The sequence below is a fragment of the Salvelinus fontinalis genome, chromosome 14 (assembly GCF_029448725.1).
Source record: "Salvelinus fontinalis isolate EN_2023a chromosome 14, ASM2944872v1, whole genome shotgun sequence".
NCBI lineage: Eukaryota > Metazoa > Chordata > Actinopteri > Salmoniformes > Salmonidae > Salvelinus > Salvelinus fontinalis.
Window position 1 is genome coordinate 9,982,005 of NC_074678.1, and position 18,729 is coordinate 10,000,733.

The window sequence follows — 18,729 nt, forward strand, 5'->3', positions numbered from 1 at the left end:
GGTAGGGAGGCGAGCAGGCCAGAGGTGGATGAACGCAGTGCCCTTGTTTGGGTGTAGGGCCTGATCAGAGCCTGAAGGTACTGAGGTGCCGTTCCCCTCACAGCTCCGTAGGCAAGCACCATGGTCTTGTAGCGGATGCGAGCTTCAACTGGAAGCCAGTGGAGAGAGCGGAGGAGCGGGGTGACGTGAGAGAACTTGGGAAGGTTGAACACCAGACGGGCTGCGGCGTTCTGGATGAGTTGTAGGGGTTTGATGGCACAGGCAGGGAGCCCAGCCAACAGCGAGTTGCAGTAATCCAGACGGGAGATGACAAGTGCCTGGATTAGGACCTGCGCCGCTTCCTGTGTGAGGCAGGGTCGTACTCTGCGGATGTTGTAGAGCATGAACCTACAGGAACGGGCCACCGCCTTGATGTTAGTTGAGAACGACAGGGTGTTGTCCAGGATCACGCCAAGGTTCTTAGCGCTCTGGGAGGAGGACACAATGGAGTTGTCAACCGTGATGGCGAGATCATGGAACGGGCAGTCCTTCCCCGGGAGGAAGAGCAGCTCCGTCTTGCCGAGGTTCAGCTTGAGGTGGTGATCCGTCATCCACACTGATATGTCTGCCAGACATGCAGAGATGCGATTCGCCACCTGGTCATCAGAAGGGGGAAAGGAGAAGATTAGTTGTGTGTCGTCTGCATAGCAATGATAGGAGAGACCATGTGAGGTTATGACAGAGCCAAGTGACTTGGTGTATAGCGAGAATAGGAGAGGGCCTAGAACAGAGCCCTGGGGGACACCAGTGGTGAGAGCGCGTGGTGAGGAGACAGATTCTCGCCACGCCACCTGGTAGGAGCGACCTGTCAGGTAGGACGCAATCCAAGCGTGGGCCGCGCCGGAGATGCCCAACTCGGAGAGGGTGGAGAGGAGGATCTGATGGTTCACAGTATCGAAGGCAGCCGATAGGTCTAGAAGGATGAGAGCAGAGGAAAGAGAGTTAGCTTTAGCAGTGCGGAGCGCCTCCGTGATACAGAGAAGAGCAGTCTCAGTTGAGTGACTAGTCTTGAAACCTGACTGATTTGGATCAAGAAGGTCATTCTGAGAGAGATAGCAGGAGAGCTGGCCAAGGACGGCACGTTCAAGAGTTTTGGAGAGAAAAGAAAGAAGGGATACTGGTCTGTAGTTGTTGACATCGGAGGGATCGAGTGTAGGTTTTTTCAGAAGGGGTGCAACTCTCGCTCTCTTGAAGACGGAAGGGACGTAGCCAGCGGTCAGGGATGAGTTGATGAGCGAGGTGAGGTAAGGGAGAAGGTCTCCGGAAATGGTCTGGAGAAGAGAGGAGGGGATAGGGTCAAGCGGGCAGGTTGTTGGGCGGCCGGCCGTCACAAGACGCGAGATTTCATCTGGAGAGAGGGGAGAGAAAGAGGTCAAAGCACAGGGTAGGGCAGTGTGAGCAGAACCAGCGGTGTCGTTTGACTTAGCAAACGAGGATCGGATGTCGTCGACCTTCTTTTCAAAATGGTTGACGAAGTCGTCTGCAGAGAGGGAGGAGGGGGGGGGAGGGGGAGGAGGATTCAGGAGGGAGGAGAAGGTGGCAAAGAGCTTCCTAGGGTTAGAGGCAGATGCTTGGAATTTAGAGTGGTAGAAAGTGGCTTTAGCAGCAGAGACAGAAGAGGAAAATGTAGAGAGGAGGGAGTGACAGGATGCCAGGTCCGCAGGGAGGCGAGTTTTCCTCCATTTCCGCTCGGCTGCCCGGAGCCCTGTATATAGCCTCCACATTGACTCTGTACCGTAACACCCTGTATATAGCCTCCACATTGACTCTGTACCGTAACACCCTGTATATAGCCTCCACATTGATGGATTCTGTATATAGCCTCCTGTTGTATTCAGTAGTTCACTGTAAGGTCTACCTACACCTGTTGTATTCAGCAGTTCACTGTAAGGTCTACACCTGTTGTATTCAGCAGTTCACTGTAAGGTCTACCTACACCTGTTGTATTCAGCATTTCACTGTAAGGTCTACCTACACCTGTTGTATTCAGCATTTCACTGTGAGGTCTACTACACCTGTTGTATTCAGCATTTCACTGTAAGGTCTGCTACACCTGATGTATTCAGCATTTCACTGTAAGGTCTACCTACACCTGTTGTATTCAGCATTTCACTCTAAGGTCTACCTACACTTGTTGTATTCAGCAGTTCACTGTAAGGTCTACTACACCTGTTGTATTCAGCATTTCACTGTGAGGTCTACTACACCTGTTGTATTCAGCATTTCACTGTAAGGTCTACTACACCTGTTGTATTCAGCATTTCACTGTAAGGTCTACCTACACCTGTTGTATTCAGCATTTCACTGTAAGGTCTACCTACACCTGTTGTATTCAGCATTTCACTGTAAGGTCTACCTACACCTGTTGTATTCAGCAGTTCACTGTAAGGTCTACCTACACCTGTTGTATTCAGCATTTCACTTTAAGGTCTACTACACCTGTTGTATTCAGCAGTTCACTGTAAGGTCTACCTACACCTGTTGTATTCAGCATTTCACTGTAAGGTCTACTACACCTGTTGTATTCAGCATTTCACTGTAAGGTCTACTACACCTGTTGTATTCAGCATTTCACTGTAAGGTCTACTACACCTGTTGTATTCAGCATTTCACTGTAAGGTCTACTACACCTGTTGTATTCAGCATTTCACTGTAAGGTCTACACCTGTTGTATTCAGCAGTTCACTGTAAGGTCTACTACACCTGTTGTATTCAGCATTTCACTGTAAGGTCTACTACACCTGTTGTATTCAGCATTTCACTGTAAGGTCTACTACACCTGTTGTATTCAGCATTTCACTGTAAGGTCTACTACACCTGTTGTATTCAGCATTTCACTGTAAGGTCTACAACACCTGTTGTATTCAGCATTTCACTGTAAGGTCTACTACACCTGTTGTATTCAGCATTTCACTGTAAGGTCTACTACACCTGTTGTATTCAGCATTTCACTGTAAGGTCTACTACACCTGTTGTATTCAGCATTTCACTGTAAGGTCTACTACACCTGTTGTATTCAGCATTTCACTGTAAGGTCTACTACACCTGTTGTATTCAGCATTTCACTGTAAGGTCTACTACACCTGTTGTATTCAGCATTTCACTGTAAGGTCTACTACACCTGTTGTATTCAGCATTTCACTGTGAGGTCTACTACACCTGTTGTATTCAGCATTTCACTGTAAGGTCTACTACACCTGTTGTATTCAGCATTTCACTGTAAGGTCTACCTACACCTGTTGTATTCAGCAGTTCACTGTAAGGTCTACCTACACCTGTTGTATTCAGCATTTCACTTTAAGGTCTACTACACCTGTTGTATTCAGCAGTTCACTGTAAGGTCTACCTACACCTGTTGTATTCAGCATTTCACTGTAAGGTCTACTACACCTGTTGTATTCAGCATTTCACTGTAAGGTCTACTACACCTGTTGTATTCAGCATTTCACTGTAAGGTCTACTACACCTGTTGTATTCAGCATTTCACTGTAAGGTCTACTACACCTGTTGTATTCAGCATTTCACTGTAAGGTCTACACCTGTTGTATTCAGCAGTTCACTGTAAGGTCTACCTACACCTGTTGTATTCAGCATTTCACTTTAAGGTCTACTACACCTGTTGTATTCAGCAGTTCACTGTAAGGTCTACCTACACCTGTTGTATTCAGCATTTCACTGTAAGGTCTACCTACACCTGTTGTATTCAGCATTTCACTTTAAGGTCTACTACACCTGTTGTATTCAGCATTTCACTGTAAGGTCTACTACACCTGTTGTATTCAGCATTTCACTGTAAGGTCTACTACACCTGTTGTATTCAGCATTTCACTGTAAGGTCTACTACACCTGTTGTATTCAGCATTTCACTGTAAGGTCTACTACACCTGTTGTATTCAGCATTTCACTGTAAGGTCTACTACACCTGTTGTATTCAGCATTTCACTGTAAGGTCTACTACACCTGTTGTATCCAGCATTTCACTGTAAGGTCTACTACACCTGTTGTATTCAGCATTTCACTGTAAGGTCTACTACACCTGTTGTATTCAGCATTTCACTGTAAGGTCTACTACACCTGTTGTATTCAGCATTTCACTGTAAGGTCTACTACACCTGTTGTATTCAGCATTTCACTGTAAGGTCTACTACACCTGTTGTATTCAGCATTTCACTGTAAGGTCTACTACACCTGTTGTATTCAGCATTTCACTGTGAGGTCTACTACACCTGTTGTATTCAGCATTTCACTGTAAGGTCTACTACACCTGTTGTATTCAGCATTTCACTGTAAGGTCTACCTACACCTGTTGTATTCAGCATTTCACTGTAAGGTCTACTACACCTGTTGTATTCGGCGCATTAAGGCAAATAACATTTTAAAAACAGGTCCCAAAAATAATCACCAAAACAATCCCTCATTTGATCCGTCAGACTGAACAGGTTTGTAAAGGTCTTCTCCTACTGCTTTGCCCTGCTTGCTAAAGCAGTAGGCTGGCTAGAACTCAGAGGCAGGGTGACATCTGACCGTGTACTGGACTGTTGAGTCCACTAAAGGCTTAAAGCGGTCCTGTCTCCCTGGGTTGGGTTGGCCTGCACCCATAGGGATAATAAATGGCATTCATCTGTCAGATTCCTAAGCACAGCTAGAGTGGGTGTCCATCTCTTCTATTTATAAAAAATATATTATTATTATTTATATTCTTTTTAAACCTTTATTTAACAAGGTAAGTCAGTTTTTTAAATTTACAATGACGGCCTCCACCGAACCAAACACTCCCCTAACCCGGAAGACGCAGGGACAATTCTGCGCCGCACGATGGGACTCCCGATCACGGCCGGTTGTGATCGAACCAGGATCTGTAGTGACGCCTCTAGCACTGAGTTCCTTAGACCACTGTGATACAGCCCGGGATTGAACCAAGGTCTGCAGTGACGCCTCTAGCACTGAGATGCAGTGCCTTAGACTGCTATGAAACAGCCAGGATCGAACCAGGATCTGTAGTGACACCTCTAGCACTGAGTGCCTTAGACCTCTGTGATAGAGCCCGGGATCGAACCAGGGTCTGTAGTGACGCCTCGGCCAAACCCTCCCCTAACCCGGAAGACGCTGGGACAATTCCGCCCCGCCCGATGGGACTCCCGATCACGACCGGTTGTGATACAGCCGGGACCGAACCAAGGTCTGTAGTGACGCCTCTAGCACTGAGATGCAGTGCCTTACACCGCTGTGCCACTCAGGAGGACAAGATGCATACACACACACACACAGACACACACACACACACACACACACACACACACACACACACACACACACACAGGCAGACACACAAATATACACACACAGACAGACACACAAAGGCATCTTGTCTCCTTTCCTAACCCCCTGGGCGCTGGCTTTGTGAAAGTAGAAGAGGCCCAGCTGATTGTGAAAGCCTGTTTATGCCTGTGGGGGTCCCTACACACACACACACACAACACAAAAACAGACAACACAAACACACACAACACACACACTTCTACTTTCACACTGTTTATGCCTTTGACCGACGATTACACAATGTAGGAAAACAATCAGAAGTGGGGGGGTACAGGGTTGTGTGTGTTTGTGGTGTGTGTGTGTGTGTGTTTGTGGTGTGTGTGTGTTTGTGGTGTGTGTGTGTGTGTGTGTTTGTGGTGTGTGTGTGTGTGTGTGTTTGTGGTGTGTGTGTGTGTGTGTGTGGTGTGTGTGTGTGTTTGTGGTGTGTGTGTGTGTGTTTGTGGTGTGTGTGTGTGTTTGTGGTGTGTGTGTGTGTGTGTGTTTGTGGTGTGTGTGTGTTTGTGGTGTGTGTGTGTGTGTGTGTGGTGTGTGTGTGTGTGTGTTTTTGTGTTGTGTGTGTGTTTGTGAGTGTGTGTGTGGTGTGTGGTGAGTGTGTGTGTGTGTGTGTGTGTGTGTGTGTGTGTGTGTGTGTGTGTGTGTGTGTGTGTGTGTGTGTGTGTGTGTGTGTGTGTGTGTGTGTGTGTGTTTTTGTGTTGTGTGTGTGTGTTTGTGAGTGTGTGTGTGGTGTGTGTAGGGACCCCCAGCGTGGAGATGTGTACATATCTAGCATGGTTGCCATGGTGCACGTTTAGTTTTGTCCCTAGGGGCAGATGATGGTAACATGGGTAATGAGATGGGGTTGACAGCTACATGGGTAATGAGATGGGGTTGACAGCTACATGGTAACATGGGTAATGAGATGGGGTTGACAGCTACATGGTAACATGGGTAATGAGATGGGGTTGACAACTACATGGGTAATGAGATGGGGTTGACAGCTACATGGGTAATGAGATGGGGTTGACAGCTACATGGGTAATGAGATGGGGTTGACAGCTACATGGTAACATGGGTAATGAGATGGGGTTGACAACTACATGGGTAATGAGATGGGGTTGACAGCTACATGGGTAATGAGATGGGGTTGACAGCTACATGGGTAATGAGATGGGGTTGACAGCTGCATGGTAACATGGGTAATGAGATGGGGTTGACAGCTGCATGGATAATGAGATGGGGTTGACAGCTACATGGGTAATGAGATGGGGTTGACAGCTACATGGGTAATGAGATGGGGTTGACAGCTACATGGGTAATGAGATGGGGTTGACAGCTGCATGGGTAATGAGATGGGGTTGACAGCTACATGGGTAATGAGATGGGGTTGACAGCTACATGGGTAATGAGATGGGGTTGACAGCTACATGGGTAATGAGATGGGGTTGACAGCTACATGGTAACATGGGTAATGAGATGGGGTTGACAGCTACATGGTAACATGGGTAATGAGATGGGGTTGACAGCTACATGGTAACATGGGTAATGAGATGGGGTTGACCGCTACATGGTAACATGGGTAATGAGATGGGGTTGACAGCTACATGGTAACATGGGTGATGAGATGGGGTTGACCGCTACATGGTAACATGGGTAATGAGATGGGATTGACAGCTATATGGGTAATGAGATGGGGTTGACAGCTACATGGTAACATGGGTAATGAGATGGGGTTGACAGCTACATGGGTAATGAGATGGGGTTGACAGCTACATGGGTAATGAGATGGGGTTGACAGCTACATGGGTAATGAGATGGGGTTGACAGCTACATGGGTAATGAGATGGGGTTGACAGCTACATGGGTAATGAGATGGGGTTGACAGCTGCATGGTAACATGGGTAATGAGATGGGGTTGACAGCTACATGGGTAATGAGATGGGGTTGACAGCTACATGGTAACATGGGTAATGAGATGGGGTTGACAGCTACATGGTAACATGGGTAATGAGATGGGGTTGACAGCTACATGGGTAATGAGATGGGGTTGACAACTACATTGTAACATGGGTAATGAGATGGGGTTGACAGCTACATGGTAACATGGGTAATGAGATGGGGTTGACAGCTACATGGTAACATGGGTAATGAGATGGGGTTGACAGCTACATGGGTAATGAGATGGGGTTGACAGCTACATGGGTGATGAGATGGGGTTGACAGCTACATGGTAACATGGGTGATGAGATGGGGTTGACAGCTACATGGTAACATGGGTAATGAGATGGGGTTGACAGCTACATGGGTAATAGGATGGGGTTGACAGCTACATGGTAACATGGGTGATGAGATGGGGTTGACAGCTACATGGGTAATGAGATGGAGTTTACAGCTACATGGTAACATGGGTAATGAGATGGGGTTGACAGCTACATGGTAACATGGGTAATGAGATGGAGTTGACAGCTACATGGTAACATGGGTAATGAGATGGGGTTGACAGCTACATGGGTAATGAGATGGGGTTGACAGCTACATGGGTAATGAGATGGAGTTGACAGCTACATGGTAACATGGGTAATGAGATGGGGTTGACAGCTACATGGTAACATGGGTAATGAGATGGGGTTGACAGCTACATGGGTAATGAGATGGGGTTGACAGCTACATGGGTAATGAGATGGAGTTGACAGCTACATGGTAACATGGGTAATGAGATGGGGTTGACAGCTACATGGTAACATGGGTAATGAGATGGGGTTGACAGCTACATGGTAACATGGGTAATGAGATGGGGTTGACAGCTACATGGTAACATGGGTAATGAGATGGGGTTGACAGCTGCATGGTAACATGGGTAATGAGATGGGGTTGACAGCTACATGGGTAATGGATGGGGTTGACAGCTACATGGGTAATGAGATGGGGTTGACAGCTACATGGTAACATGGGTAATGAGATGGGGTTGACAGCTACATGGGTAATGGATGGGGTTGACAGCTACATGGGTAATGAGATGGGGTTGACAGCTACATGGTAACATGGGTAATGAGATGGGGTTGACAGCTACATGGTAACATGGGTAATGAGATGGGGTTGACAGCTGCATGGTAACGTGGGTAATGAGATGGGGTTGACAGCTACATGGGTAATGAGATGGGGTTGACAAATACATGGTAACATGGGTAATGAGATGGGGTTGACAGCTACATGGTAACATGGGTAATGAGATGGGGTTGACAGCTACATCGGTAATGAGATGGGGTTGACAGCTACATGGGTAATGAGATGGGGTTGACAGCTACATGGTAACATGGGTAATGAGATGGGGTTGACAACTACATGGGTAATGAGATGGGGTTGACAGCTACATCGGTAATGAGATGGGGTTGACAGCTACATGGGTAATGAGATGGGGTTGACAGCTACATGGGTAATGAGATGGGGTTGACAGCTACCTGGTAACATGGGTAATGAGATGGGGTTGACAGCTACATGGTAACATGGGTAATGAGATGGGTTTGACAGCTACATGGTAACATGGGTAATGAGATGGGGTTGACAGCTGCATGGTAACATGGGTAATGAGATGGGGTTGACAGCTACATGGTAACATGGGTGATGAGATGGGGTTGACCGCTACATGGTAACATGGGTAATGAGATGGGGTTGACAGCCATATGGGTAATGAGATGGGGTTGACAGCTACATGGTAACATGGGTAATGAGATGGGGTTGACAGCTACATGGTAACATGGGTAATGAGATGGGGTTGACAACTACATGGGTAATGAGATCGGGTTGACAGCTACATGGGTAATGAGATGGGGTTGACAGCTACATGGGTAATGAGATGGGGTTGACAGCTACATGGGTAATGAGATGGGGTTGACAGCTACATGGTAACATGGGTAATGAGATGGGGTTGACAACTACATGGGTAATGAGATGGGGTTGACAGCTACATGGGTAATGAGATGGGGTTGACAGCTACATGGGTAATGAGATGGGGTTGACAGCTGCATGGTAACATGGGTAATGAGATGGGGTTGACAGCTGCATGGATAATGAGATGGGGTTGACAGCTACATGGGTAATGAGATGGGGTTGACAGCTACATGGGTAATGAGATGGGGTTGACAGCTACATGGGTAATGAGATGGGGTTGACAGCTACATGGGTAATGAGATGGGGTTGACAGCTGCATGGGTAATGAGATGGGGTTGACAGCTACATGGGTAATGAGATGGGGTTGACAGCTACATGGGTAATGAGATGGGGTTGACAGCTACATGGGTAATGAGATGGGGTTGACAGCTACATGGTAACATGGGTAATGAGATGGGGTTGACAGCTACATGGTAACATGGGTAATGAGATGGGGTTGACAGCTACATGGTAACATGGGTAATGAGATGGGGTTGACCGCTACATGGTAACATGGGTAATGAGATGGGGTTGACAGCTACATGGTAACATGGGTGATGAGATGGGGTTGACCGCTACATGGTAACATGGGTAATGAGATGGGATTGACAGCTATATGGGTAATGAGATGGGGTTGACAGCTACATGGTAACATGGGTAATGAGATGGGGTTGACAGCTACATGGGTAATGAGATGGGGTTGACAGCTACATGGGTAATGAGATGGGGTTGACAGCTACATGGGTAATGAGATGGGGTTGACAGCTACATGGGTAATGAGATGGGGTTGACAGCTACATGGGTAATGAGATGGGGTTGACAGCTGCATGGTAACATGGGTAATGAGATGGGGTTGACAGCTACATGGGTAATGAGATGGGGTTGACAGCTACATGGTAACATGGGTAATGAGATGGGGTTGACAGCTACATGGTAACATGGGTAATGAGATGGGGTTGACAGCTACATGGGTAATGAGATGGGGTTGACAACTACATGGGTAATGAGATGGGGTTGACAGCTACATGGGTAATGAGATGGGGTTGACAGCTACATGGGTAATGAGATGAGGTTGACAGCTACATGGGTAATGAGATGGGGTTGACAGCTGCATGGTAACATGGGTAATGAGATGGGGTTGACAGCTACATGGGTAATGAGATGGGGTTGACAGCTACATGGTAACATGGGTAATGAGATGGGGTTGACAGCTACATGGTAACATGGGTAATGAGATGGGGTTGACAGCTACATGGGTAATGAGATGGGGTTGACAACTACATTGTAACATGGGTAATGAGATGGGGTTGACAGCTACATGGTAACATGGGTAATGAGATGGGGTTGACAGCTACATGGTAACATGGGTAATGAGATGGGGTTGACAGCTACATGGGTAATGAGATGGGGTTGACAGCTACATGGGTGATGAGATGGGGTTGACAGCTACATGGTAACATGGGTGATGAGATGGGGTTGACAGCTACATGGTAACATGGGTAATGAGATGGGGTTGACAGCTACATGGGTAATAGGATGGGGTTGACAGCTACATGGTAACATGGGTGATGAGATGGGGTTGACAGCTACATGGGTAATGAGATGGAGTTGACAGCTACATGGTAACATGGGTAATGAGATGGGGTTGACAGCTACATGGTAACATGGGTAATGAGATGGAGTTGACAGCTACATGGTAACATGGGTAATGAGATGGGGTTGACAGCTACATGGGTAATGAGATGGGGTTGACAGCTACATGGGTAATGAGATGGAGTTGACAGCTACATGGTAACATGGGTAATGAGATGGGGTTGACAGCTACATGGTAACATGGGTAATGAGATGGGGTTGACAGCTACATGGGTAATGAGATGGGGTTGACAGCTACATGGGTAATGAGATGGAGTTGACAGCTACATGGTAACATGGGTAATGAGATGGGGTTGACAGCTACATGGTAACATGGGTAATGAGATGGGGTTGACAGCTACATGGTAACATGGGTAATGAGATGGGGTTGACAGCTACATGGTAACATGGGTAATGAGATGGGGTTGACAGCTGCATGGTAACATGGGTAATGAGATGGGGTTGACAGCTACATGGGTAATGGATGGGGTTGACAGCTACATGGGTAATGAGATGGGGTTGACAGCTACATGGTAACATGGGTAATGAGATGGGGTTGACAGCTACATGGGTAATGGATGGGGTTGACAGCTACATGGGTAATGAGATGGGGTTGACAGCTACATGGTAACATGGGTAATGAGATGGGGTTGACAGCTACATGGTAACATGGGTAATGAGATGGGGTTGACAGCTGCATGGTAACGTGGGTAATGAGATGGGGTTGACAGCTACATGGGTAATGAGATGGGGTTGACAACTACATGGTAACATGGGTAATGAGATGGGGTTGACAGCTACATGGTAACATGGGTAATGAGATGGGGTTGACAGCTACATCGGTAATGAGATGGGGTTGACAGCTACATGGGTAATGAGATGGGGTTGACAGCTACATGGTAACATGGGTAATGAGATGGGGTTGACAACTACATGGGTAATGAGATGGGGTTGACAGCTACATCGGTAATGAGATGGGGTTGACAGCTACATGGGTAATGAGATGGGGTTGACAGCTACATGGGTAATGAGATGGGGTTGACAGCTACCTGGTAACATGGGTAATGAGATGGGGTTGACAGCTACATGGTAACATGGGTAATGAGATGGGTTTGACAGCTACATGGTAACATGGGTAATGAGATGGGGTTGACAGCTGCATGGTAACATGGGTAATGAGATGGGGTTGACAGCTACATGGTAACATGGGTGATGAGATGGGGTTGACCGCTACATGGTAACATGGGTAATGAGATGGGGTTGACAGCTATATGGGTAATGAGATGGGGTTGACAGCTACATGGTAACATGGGTAATGAGATGGGGTTGACAGCTACATGGTAACATGGGTAATGAGATGGGGTTGACAGCTACATGGGTAATGGATGGGGTTGACAGCTACATGGGTAATGAGATGGGGTTGACATCTGCATGGTAACATGGGTAATGGATGGGGTTGACAGCTACATGGGTAATGAGATGGGGTTGACAGCTACATGGTAACATGGGTAATGAGATGGGGTTGACAGCTACATGGTAACATGGGTAATGAGATGGGGTTGACAGCTACATGGTAACATGGGTAATGGGAAAGGGTTGACAGTTCCTGTGCTTTAAGAAAGTATTCACACCCCTTGACTTTTTCCTCATTTTGATGTGTTACAGCCTGAATATTAAAATACATAGAGATTTTGTGCACTGGCCTACTCACAACACCATATGATGCCATAGTGGAATTATGTTTGTAGAAATGTTTACAAATTAATAAAAAATGAAAAGCTAAATTGTCTTTGTCAATAAGTATTCAGTTCCTTTGTTATGACAAGCATAAATAAAGCCAGGAGTAAAAATGTGCTTGACAAATCACATAAAAAGATGCATGGACTCGCTTTGTGTGCAATAATAGTGTTAAACATGACTGCTGAACGACTCATCTCTGTACCCCACACATATAATTATCTGTAAGGTACATCCGTTGAGCAGTGAATTTCAAACACAGATTCAACCACAAAGACCAGGGAGGTTTTCCAATGCCTTGCAAAGAAGGGCACCTGTTAGTAGATGTGTACAGTTTTTTTTAAAGCAGACATTGAATGTCCCTTTGAACATGGTGAAGTTATTAATTACACTTTGGATGGTGCATCAATACACCCAGTCACTACAAAAATACATCCGTCCTTCCTAACTCAGTTGTCGGAGAGGAAAGAAACTGCTCAGGGATTTCACCATGAGGCCAATGGTGACTTTAAAACACTTACAGAGTTTAATGGCTGTGATAGGAGAAAAGTGAGGATGAATCAACAACATTGTAATTACTCCACACTACTGTACTAACCTAAATGACAGTGTAAAAAGAAGGAAGCCTGTACACAATATAAATATTCCAAAAGATGTATCCTGTTTGCAATAAGGCAATAAAGTAAAACTGCAAAAAATGTGACAAAGAAATTAACTTTCTGTCCTGAATACAAAGCATTATGTTTAGGGAAGATCCACCACAACACATCTCTGAGTACCACTCTTCATATTTTCAAGCATGGTGGTGCCTGCATCATGTTATGGGTATGTGAGTTTTTTAGGATACAAATAAACGGAATAGATCTAAGCACAGGCAAAATCCTGGAGGAAAACCTGATTCAGTCTGCTTTCCAAATTAAACTGCGAGACAAATTCACCTTTCAGCAGGACAATAACCTAAAACACAAGGCCAAATCTACACTGGAGTTGCTTACCAAGAAGACATTGAATGTTCCGGAGTGGCCTAGATATAGTTTTGACTTAAATCAGCTTGAAAATATATGGCAAGACTTGAAAATGGCGATCTAGCAATGATCAACAACCAACTTGACAGAGCTTGAAGAATTTTTTTAAAGAATGATGTGCAAATATTGTACAATCCAGGTGTGCAAAGCTCTTAGACTCACAGCTGTAATCACTGCCAAAGGTGATTCTAACATGAATTGACTCAGGAGTGGGAAAACTTACGTAAATTAGATATTTTGCAAAAATGTCTAAAAACACTTTGTTATTATGGGGTATTGTGTTTAAATGGGGGAGAGAAAATCTATTTAATCCATTTTTAATTCAGGGTGTAACTCAACAAAAGTGTGGAATAAGTCAAAAGGTATAAATACTTTCTGAAGGCACTGTGCAACATGGGTAAAGTCACATTTTGAAATGACTACATACTTTCATCAAACATATTAGGCCTGGACGGACGGGAAGTTTTAGAGCACTGTGTTTCCTCTGAGAGGCCCAGTTCTTTTTACGATTTTGTGACAGTTGACAGAATCATAATCTGTCTGGATTCTACCAGAACTGCAGTATGGCTGAATGGTTTTACACAGGCCGAGAAAATATACTGTATCCAGAGGGAGAAGAGGAGAGAAGACGGGAGGAGGAGGATGAGGAGAGGAGGTGAGTGGAAGGGAGTGGGGGCGGGGGGAGAGGAGAGGAGAGGAGAGGGGCAGGGGAGAGGAGAGGAGTGGGGCAGGGGGAGAGGAGAGGAGTGGGGCAGGGGGAGAGGAGAGGAGAGGAGAAGAGAGGAAAGGAGAGGAGAGGAGAGGAGAGGAGAGGAGAGGAGAGGAGAGGAGAGGAGGACAGCTGACAGATTCAGAATCTGTCTGGATTCCACAAGAACTGCAGTGTCGCTGAATAGTTTTACACAAGTCGAAGAAATATATTGTATCCGGAGGGAGGAGAGAATAGGAGTGTAAGGGAAGACAGTGGGGGGGGGGCATGGAGCGGGGGGGGGGGTTGCAGAGGAGGGGGGGGGGGGGGAGTAAAGTTGGGGAGAGGGTAGGAGATTCGACCCAGCAACCTTAAGTTTTTGTTTTGTTTAATTAATTCCCATGTATTACATAAAGTACAGTGGAATAGAAGTGTGTATTTAAGTTAGATTTTGGCACTTGCTACTCTAGCAAACGAAACGTGGAGAAACTATTTCCCCCTGAAGCTTGGTCCAGAGCTGCTGGTGATGTACAATACACACATGCTGCACACACACACACACACACACACACACACGTATCCCTAGCACACCCACATACTCGCATAAACACACACACACCATTTCTCCCCCCACACACACACTCACGTATCACCCCCTCCACACATGCACCCCCCTCCCCCAAAACACACACAGCCTCTTCTCTACGCCTGAGGAACAGAGGCGGCGTGTTGGCAGTGCTCCAACATAAACACAGAGGGGTCAGAGTTCAAATAGACTTGTTCTCTGGCCTCCTGAGACGCTCCAGTCCCTAACTGTGTGTGTGTGTGTGGGGGGGGGGGGGTCTGAGACAGCCTGGGTAGAGGGAAGAAGGAGGGAGGGTTGGAGGGAGGAGAGGAGGCAGGGAGGGATGGAGGGAGGAGAAGAGGCAGGGAGGGATGGAGGGAGGGAGGGAGGGAGGGAGGGAGGGAGGGAGGGAGAGAGGGAGGAGGCAGGGAGGGATGGAGGGATGGAGAGAGGGAGGAGAGGAGGCAGGGAGGGATGGAGGGAGGAGAGGAGGCAGGGAGGGATGGAGGGAGGGAGGGAGGGAGGGAGGAGAGGAGGCAGGGAGGGATGGAGGGAGGCAGGGAGGGATGGAGGGAGGGAGGGAGGGAGGGAGGGAGGGAGGGAGGGATGGAGGGAGGAGAGGAGGCAGGGAGGGATGGAGGGAGGAGAGGAGGCAGGGAGGGATGGAGGGAGGAGAGGAGGCAGGGAGGGATGGAGGAAGGAGAGGAGGCAGGGAGGGATGGAGGGAGGAGAGGAGGCAGGGAGGGATGGAGGGAGGAGAGGAGGCAGGGAGGGATGGAGGGAGGATAGGAGGCAGGGAGGGATGGAGGGAGTGATGTTACTCCTCTCCTCTCTAGATCAAAGCCTATCTATCTGCTGACTGCTGCTGGAGCGAGACCAGCTCAGAAATGTTCTACACTCTGAGAAAACATCAGAGGGGGACAGGTTCTACACTCCGAGAAAACATCAGGGGAGGAAGACAGGTTCTACACTCCGAGAAAACATCAGGGGAGGAGGACAGGTTCTACACTCTGAGAAAACATCAGAGGAGGAGGACAGGTTCTACCATCTGAGAAAACATCAGGAGAGGACAGGTTCTACCCTCTGAGAAAACATCAGAGGGGGACAGGTTCTACACTCCGAGAAAACATCAGGGGAGGAGGACAGGTTCTACCCTCTGAGAAAACATCAGAGGAGGACAGGTTCTACCCTCTGAGAAAACATCAGAGGAGGACAGGTTTTACACTCTGAGAAAACATCAGAGGAGGAGGACAGGTTCTACACTATGAGAAAACATCAGAGGAGGAGGACAGGTTCTACACTCTGAGAAAACAGAGGAGGAGGAGGACAGGTTCTACACTCTGAGAAAACAGAGGAGGAGGAGGAGGACAGGTTCTACACTCTGAGAAAACATCAGAGGAGGAGGACAGGTTCTACACTCTGAGAAAACATCACAGGAGGAGGACAAGTTCTACACTCTGAGAAAACAGAGGAGGAGGAGGAGGAGGAGGAGGACAGGTTCTACACTCTGAGAAAACAGTAGAGGAGGAGGACAGGTTCTACACTCTGAGAAAACAGAGGAGGAGGAGGACAGGTTCTACACTCTGAGAAAACAGAGGAGGAGGAGGAGAGGTTCTACACTCTGAGAAAACATCAGAGGAGGAGGAGGACAGGTTCTACACTCTGAAAAAACAGAGGAGGAGGAGGACAGGTTCTACACTCTGAGAAAACAGAGGAGGAGGAGGAGGACAGGTTCTACACGCTGAGAAAACAGAGGAGGAGGAGGACAGGTTCTACACTTAGAAAACAGAGGAGGAGGACAGGTTCTACACTCTGAGAAAACAGAGGAGGAGGAAGACAGGTTCTACACTTAGAAAACAGAGGAGGAGGACAGGTTCTACACTCTGAGAAAACATCAGAGGAGGAGGACAGGTTCTACACTCTGAGAAAACATCAGAGGAGGAGGACAGGTTCTACACTCTGAGAAAACATCAGAGGAGGAGGACAGGTTCTACACTCTGAAAACATCAGAGGAGGAGGAGGACAGGTTCTACACTCTGAGAAAACAGAGGAGGAGGACAGGTTCTACACTGAGAAAACAGAGGAGGAGGACAGGTTCTACACTCTGAGAAAACAGAGGAGGAGGAGGACAGGTTCTACACTCTGAGAAAACAGAGGAGGAGGAGGACAGGTTCTACACTCTGAGAAAACAGAGGAGGAGGACAGGTTCAACACTCTGAGAAAACAGAGGAGGAGGAGGACAGGTTCTACACTCTGAGAAAACAGAGGAGGAGGACAGGTTCTACACTCTGAGAAAACATCAGAGGAGGAGGACAGGTTCTACACTCTGAAAACATCAGAGGAGGAGGAGGACAGGTTCTACACTCTGAGAAAACAGAGGAGGAGGACAGGTTCTACACTGAGAAAACAGAGGAGGAGGACAGGTTCTACACTCTGAGAAAACAGAGGAGTAGGAGGACAGGTTCTACACTCTGAGAAAACAGAGGAGGAGGAGGACAGGTTCTACACTCTGAGAAAACAGAGGAGGAGGACAGGTTCAACACTCTGAGAAAACAGAGGAGGAGGAGGACAGGTTCTACACTCTGAGAAAACAGAGGAGGAGGACAGGTTCTAGACTCTGAGAAAACAGAGGAGGAGGACAGGTTCTACACTCTTAGAAAACATCAGAGGAGGAGGACAGGTTCTACACTCTGAGAAAACATCAGAGGAGGAAGACAGGTTCGACACTTAGAAAACAGAGGAGGATGACAGGTTCTACACTCTGAGAAAACATCAGAGGAGGAGGACAGGTTCTACACTCTGAGAAAACAGAGGAGGAGGAGGAGGACAGGTTCTACACTCTGAGAAAACATCAGAGGAGGACAGGTTCTACACTCTGAGAAAACAGAGGAGGAGGACAGGTTCTAAACTCTGAGAAAACAGAGGAGGAGGAAGACAGGTTCTACACTCTGAGAAAACAGAGGAGTAGGAGGACAGGTTCTACACTCTGAGAAAACAGAGGAGGAGGACAGGTTCTACACTCTGAGAAAACAGAGGAGGAGGAGGACAGGTTCTACACTCTGAGAAAACAGAGGAGGAGGAGGACAGGTTCTACACTCTGAGAAAACAGAGGAGGAGGAGGACAGGTTCTACACTCTGAGAAAACATCAGAGGAGGAGGAGGACAGGTTCTACACTCTGAGAAAACAGAGGAGGAGGAGGAGGACAGGTTCTACACGCTGAGAAAACAGAGGAGGAGGAGGACAGGTTCTACACTCTGAGAAAACAGAGGAGGAGGAGGACAGGTTCTACACTCTGAGAAAACAGAGGAGGAGGAAGACAGGTTCTACACTCTGAGAAAACAGAGGAGGAGGAAGACAGGTTCTACACTCTGAGAAAACATCAGAGGAGGAGGACAGATTCTACACTCTGAGAAAACATCAGAGGAGGAGGACAGGTTCTACACTCTGAAAACATCAGAGGAGGAGGAGGACAGGTTCTACACTCTGAGAAAACAGAGGAGGAGGACAGGTTCTACACTGAGAAAACAGAGGAGGAGGACAGGTTCTACACTCTGAGAAAACAGAGGAGGAGGAGGAGGACAGGTTCTACACTCTGAGAAAACAGAGGAGTAGGACAGGTTCTACACTCTGAGAAAACAGAGGAGGAGGACAGGTTCTACACTCTGAGAAAACAGAGGAGGAGGAGGACAGGTTCTACACTCTGAGAAAACAGAGGAGTAGGAGGACAGGTTCTACACTCTGAGAAAACAGAGGAGGAGGAGGACAGGTTCTACACTCTGAGAAAACATCAGAGGAGGAGGACAGGTTCTACACTCTGAGA